We start from the raw sequence: 6,385 nt of genomic DNA on the forward strand, positions 1-6,385 counted from the left end.
CACTTGAAAAAAACAACATGCATCTCTAAAATGGATAGCGTACACCAGTACGTTGTTTCAGGGATCTACATGGGGCTATCAGTTTTTGAGTCCAAGGGAATTTCAGGAAAACAGTTTGGGGTGTGAGGCATGAACATGGGGGGTCCCAATCTGTTCTAGTCCTGTTCAGATAACCAAAAAATTCAGGATTTCATCCCTGATACATAAACAAAGGCAATCATTGGGGTTTTAAAAGATGAAAAACACATATTCGTGTCAACAAAGACAGGCCGCAGTAACTCACTTTCATATGAATATGTACCAGTTGTGGATGTTGATGTGGTGAAACGTTCTCTGATTGGACTATCGATATATGCAATAGTCCAATCATATTTAGCATAGGAAAGTGGGCTTGTTGTGGCAAGGGTGGAAACATGACTTTGATAATATGGCTAGTGGACACTCTTGCCTCAGGAGGTGGCACGGGTGGCCCAGTAAGGCGAAGCGATTCACTGTGCAGAGATGCATCTCTCGGGCACGCCAGAAACCTATGATTGTGGGTTCGAATCCCTGTTCGCCCCGATTACCGGTATGTTTCTAGGTTTGTCAGCACTATACCCGTGCTCGTGGGTTTCACCGAAGTGGTAAATATCTGAGACCTGCATCACTTCGGGCTTTCCTCCCACATTAAGCTGACAAACCGCGATATAACTGGAGTACTGTAGAGGGTGGCGTTAAATCCAACTCACTCAATCTTGCCTCAGGAAGGTGATCTTCCTTGTTAACTTTATAGATGACCATTTTTGGTGATGGAAATACATTTCTTCTAAAAAGTGTTACTGGAATTATTTTTGGTTGCGTCACTTCAATAAGTTCACAATGAGATACGAGGCAATGGGTTATGATTGAATAATGAATTACAGGATACTATACAAATTTTGCAAAAAAGAGATTTAACGTTTGGGCTGTGTGTCCATTCTGAAACTATACTCACCAACAAAAAGAAACGTGAGTACCATATGTGTTGGTTAATATATGAAGACTTTCTCATATTCAAGAGATATTAAATTGGTTCGATGCAAAACGAACATACTGGTATGTTGTGTGAACCGATGCTCATCAATGCATCACGTGATGTCATAGATCCATAATTCGGAATGCACCATTTGTCTCGTGCAGGATGAGAATCTAAAGTTTGGAAACCACATGCAACATATCGTGATAAGAATAAAGACACTCTCTGCTTACACTTGACTTTTATTTTTGTCATTAATTGGTACACATTGGAAACATCTCTTTTTAATGTACATACTTCAGCAACCCATACTTGCCGTAAAAGGCGACTATACTTGTCGTAAGAGGCGACTAACGGGATCGGGTGGTCAGGCTTGCTGACTTGTTTGATGCATGTCATTGATCCCAATTGCGTGGATTGATGCTCATGATATTAATCACTGGATTGTCTGGTCCAGACTCAATTATTTACAGACCGCCGCCATATAGCTGTAATATTGCTGAGTGCGGCGTTAAACAACAAACCAACCAACGAACATACTTCTCTATCAGTTTCTAAGGTTCACGTTTCTTTTGGTATTGAGTATATATATAGTTCTCCTAAATGTTATGACATCATGTGACTATATGTTACAAATTCATGTCCGTTATTCAGTTATGGCCTGATGACACTCGAATGTGGTTCGAGTTGAAAGCGCTAGCCAATTAAAACTGTGTTCAATCTTATTCCATTTATATATTTTTTACTACTATATATAGTATAGTGATGAACAGTGAAATAAACCTTCTTTTCTGAACAGTGACACATGATGATTAAATGTAATTTAGGAACAAGTAGACTTGGCTGGTTTAGAAATTATGACTCCAAGCTCTCTGGGTAATCTTCGACAGTGTTTCTGCCATTGTAACCTTCTTGGACTAACCTGTACTGATGAACTCTTTATGGTATCAACAAATCAGAATACACTGGCACCGATGTTGTTGGTTCACTTTGGGCAGTATTTTATGGGATCTGATAACGTCTTTGGAGCCAGTGTAATTGTTTGTGCCAAATTAAACTGTATGGTCGTTGGTAGACGATGCCCAGACTGGATTGACCTGATGATTTGTTTCCTTCAACCAATGATTGGAATGAGGTTATTTGAGGCGCCAATGGTGTATCTTTAGAATTCTGTACAATTATTGGAGTTGTAACATTGTTCAGTGGCATATCTTTAGAATTTGGTGGAACCATTTTATATTGACCTATTTCATTTTCTTGGTCAATGAGAAATGGTTGTCATATGATGAGTACATATTTGAGAAACATTCATATATGTTGTGAAATTGGTTTCATCATTTTAAGCTCAGCTTGAATGTCAAGTGAACTGTTTGCGCTGTCCGTTTCATTTACTTTTACGTTTTCGACACTTCTTATACTACAAGACCTATGAGGTTAAGACTCTGCATAAATATACCCCACTATGGTGTCTCTAAATAGGGCTAACATTTTTACGATTCAATTTTCAGAATGTCTGCCATGTCACTATTGCCCATTACTTAGTCATATTTGCATGTTTTTGAAATAAAATAATGTAAGTGTCTTGTTTTATTTTCATTTTTTTACCCAGGTAAGAACATGATGAACTTTGACCTGCATGTACTTATTTGTTAGTGTTAATGCATTTTCAACATCTCTTCTGAAACTACTTTATGAAGCTGAAATATTTGTATAAGATCACTGCACTGATGTCTCTAAATACTGTTAATAGAGCTGATCCCATTTCAAACATGGGGGTTGGGTAGCCTAGTGGTTAAAGCGTTCGCTCGTCACGCCGAAGACGATTCCCGACATGGGTACAATGTGTGAAGCCCTTTTCCGGTGTCCCCCGCCGTGATATTGCTGGAATATTGCTAAAAGCGGCGGAAAACCATACTCAATCACTCAAACATGGCTGTCATATTGGAAATATATATTTTTTGTTCATTTCTTATCCAATTTTGCCTGTATCATTATGAAAGTGGATAACAGTAATTATGGTATGATTAGATAACCAAACTGTGTTTTCAATGTAGGGCTAGGTTACCTGTAGATTTAACCTCGCTAAATTGAATTTGGAACTGAACGCGCAGGTGTATTCTGGCAGGTGTCAAGACTACAAGTTTTGACCTTAATGTACTGCTGTTGGCTCATTGCAGTGACATGTTTGTTTGTTAGTTGTTTAACGCCACACTCAGCAATATTTCAGCTATATGATGGCAGTCTGGAAATAATCTAATCTGGACCAGACAGTCCAGTGATTGACATCATGAGCTTGGATCCATGCAATTGGGATACAATGACATGCATCGACCAAGTCAGGGAGCCTGACCACCCGATCCTCTTAGTTGCCTCTTACGACAAGCATTGTCGCTTTTTACAGGAAGCATTGGTTGCTGAAGACCTATTGTATGACATTCCTGATATTTTATGATGGCAACATTCAGGTGAGCTACAGAACCTTGTGGTTCCATCTTTGGTTTGTAACAGTACAATGTACAATGTACCTTCACATGTACAATCAAAGTATCACATATGCATTTTTATTTTTTACATTTCCGTGGCAACAAGATGGACCTAGGTTCCAAACTCTTCTTTTTTTAACAATTTCCATGACAAACTCCACCTCGGTTGAAAAAAGTTAGGGTTGTTTAGATTTAATTATGTCATAAATTCTGCAACAGGGGCGGGGGATATAGCCACGTTAGTGGCAAACTCTTGTGTATCTTTTCATTTAGCTTGTCAAATTGGCAGTGTCGATATTTTAATGATTTTTGTCTTATACTATGCAAAAGTTATCAAGCAAATAAAAATAATTTACATTCATCATAATCAGTTTCTACCAAAAGCAGAGTATGACGCGGCCGGGGATCTAACCCCGGACCTTCCGCTCTCTGGGCAGAAGCTCTACCACTAGACCATGGAGGCGGTCATCAGTAGCATGTGTTTTATGAATCATTATCAAATGCCGATAATACCAGGTGTTGGTGAAAGGGTCAGCACATCCTTCCCCACCTGTGGCACCCATCACAAACACATGCAAAGGCAATTGTTCACCTGAAAATCACATAAAGTTATGGTAGGGGAGAAAATGGGGAACTGCATCATACATCATTTTGGTCACTGATGCCTCAATTTTGGAAATGTCCTCCACATATCTACCATAAAGCTTTTTGAAAGGTTTTACTGAGGCACTGAATGTTGTAACCCTGAATCTTTTGAACAAGAATCGTATGACACTCTTTGAAAATCACCACAGAAAGAGCATGCTCAATTGTATCTGAAACATGAATTGTAGACACCAAAGACTGGAGCTGCTGGAATATTGCTTGAAATAAAGGGAAAGTAGGCTAGATGAAAGGTGAAATCTCCCGCTGGTCATACAGTCATGGAGAGTTTTTGTCACTTTGAATCTTTATGCTTAGATCTAAATATGAAACAGATGAGGCGGCTTCACTGCCCTCTTTCAACACCAATGATGAATTACACCCCAAATCTGCAGACAGTGCCATTATATTGGCAGATTTAATCTCTGGCTTCCTTGCCTTCATGAGGACATAAAGATAATACTAAACAAGGCATGACCATTCTGACATTCTCCAAAACAGGTCAACCACAAGAGTCTGGACAAAAAGCAAAACATTTTAAGAATTTTGGATGAATTCTTTCTATCATGATAGTTACTTCTGAAGGTGAACCGTTTAATATGAGAGTAAATCGTACTCTCTGGCCTGCAATGAGATTATTTCAGTCCTGTCATCGGGTGTCCGCTGATGAGACAACGATCTATGTGTTCGGGAAAGGCAGGGCCATGGCAAGACTGGTTTGGCGCTAATGAAGGTCTTCTTTTACTTGTGTCCTTGTTTGACTTCACGAACACAGAGCAATCATTTTCCCTCATTTTGTTTGCCCTTTGACAGCTGATCAGTCAAGCTTTAAAAATGGCTCGGAAGCAGAATTAGGTCAGCTGTGGTAGATTTGTTTTCTGATTATGGTAATGTTTTTTGTTGACTTAGTAAATTTTGAAAACTAATTATTTCATTGATCGATAAAAAATGAGTAATTGGTTCTTTTCAACACTGTTTGATATATTCATTTTCTTTAGAATTTATTATTTCTATATTATTTCTGATCCCAGTACCATGCAGTCTCTACACACAAAATAGCATAGAACAGACTAACTTTAGTTCTATTTTATCATTTCTGTCATTATACAACATTTGATATAACTATTTTATCATTTCTTTTATTATGCAACACTTGATGTGACTATTTATGTCTCCCCCAGAATGGAGGGAGACATATTGTTTTTGGCACTGTTCCCGTCGGCGTCGGCGTCGGCGTCGGCGTCGGTGTTCCCACCGTTTCCGGACCATAACTCGGAAACCGTTTAATATTTTTTCGCGAAACTTTGTATACACATTAACCCAGCACTGAAGTGGTGCCTTTTGCTATTTAGAGATTTTTGACATTTTTATTTTTTCTCGTTTCCATGGAGATAAGTTGAACATAGGCTCTGAATGGGGGTAAGCTTTGTTTCCGGACCATAACTCAGAAACCGTTTAATATTTTTTCGCGAAACTTTGTATACACATTAACCCAGCACTGAAGTGGTGCCTTTTGCTATTTAGAGATTTTTGACATTTTTATTTTTTCTCGTTTCCATGGAGATAAGTTGAACATAGGCTCTGAATGAGGGTAAGCTTGGTTTCCTGACCATAACTCAGAAACCTTTTAATATTTTTTCGCGAAACTTTGTATACACATTAACCCAGCACTGAAGTGGTGCCTTTTGCTATTTAGAGATTTTTGACATTTTTATTTTTTCTCGTTTCCATGGAGATAAGTTGAACATAGGCTCTGAATGGGGGTAAGCTTTGTTTCCGGACCATAACTCAGAAACCGTTTAATATTTTTTCGCGAAACTTTGTATACACATTAACCCAGCACTGAAGTGGTGCCTTTTGCTATTTAGAGATTTTTGACATTTTTATTTTTTCTCGTTTCCATGGAGATAAGTTGAACATAGACTCTGAATGGGGGTAAGCTTGGTTTCCGGACCATAACTTGGAAACCGTTTAATATTTTTTCGCGAAACTTTGTATACACATTAACCCAGCACTGAAGTGGTGCCTTTTGCTATTTAGAGATTTTTGACATTTTTATTTTTTCTCGTTTCCATGGAGATATCTTGAACATAGACTCTTTCAATATTATTTCATGAAGTTGTAACATACTAACCAAGTCCTGAAGTGGTGCCCATTAGTTGTTTGAAATTTCTAGGAGTTCTATTTTTGTCTCTGTTATTTAGTAATGGAGGGTGGGAATGAAGAGATGGGGTTTAACGTGAAGTAAACGAATGAATGGGGGTTA

This window comes from Haliotis cracherodii, unplaced genomic scaffold, assembly GCF_022045235.1.
Source record: "Haliotis cracherodii isolate W230 unplaced genomic scaffold, xgHalCrac1.p SCAF_3, whole genome shotgun sequence".
Lineage (NCBI taxonomy): Eukaryota > Metazoa > Mollusca > Gastropoda > Lepetellida > Haliotidae > Haliotis > Haliotis cracherodii.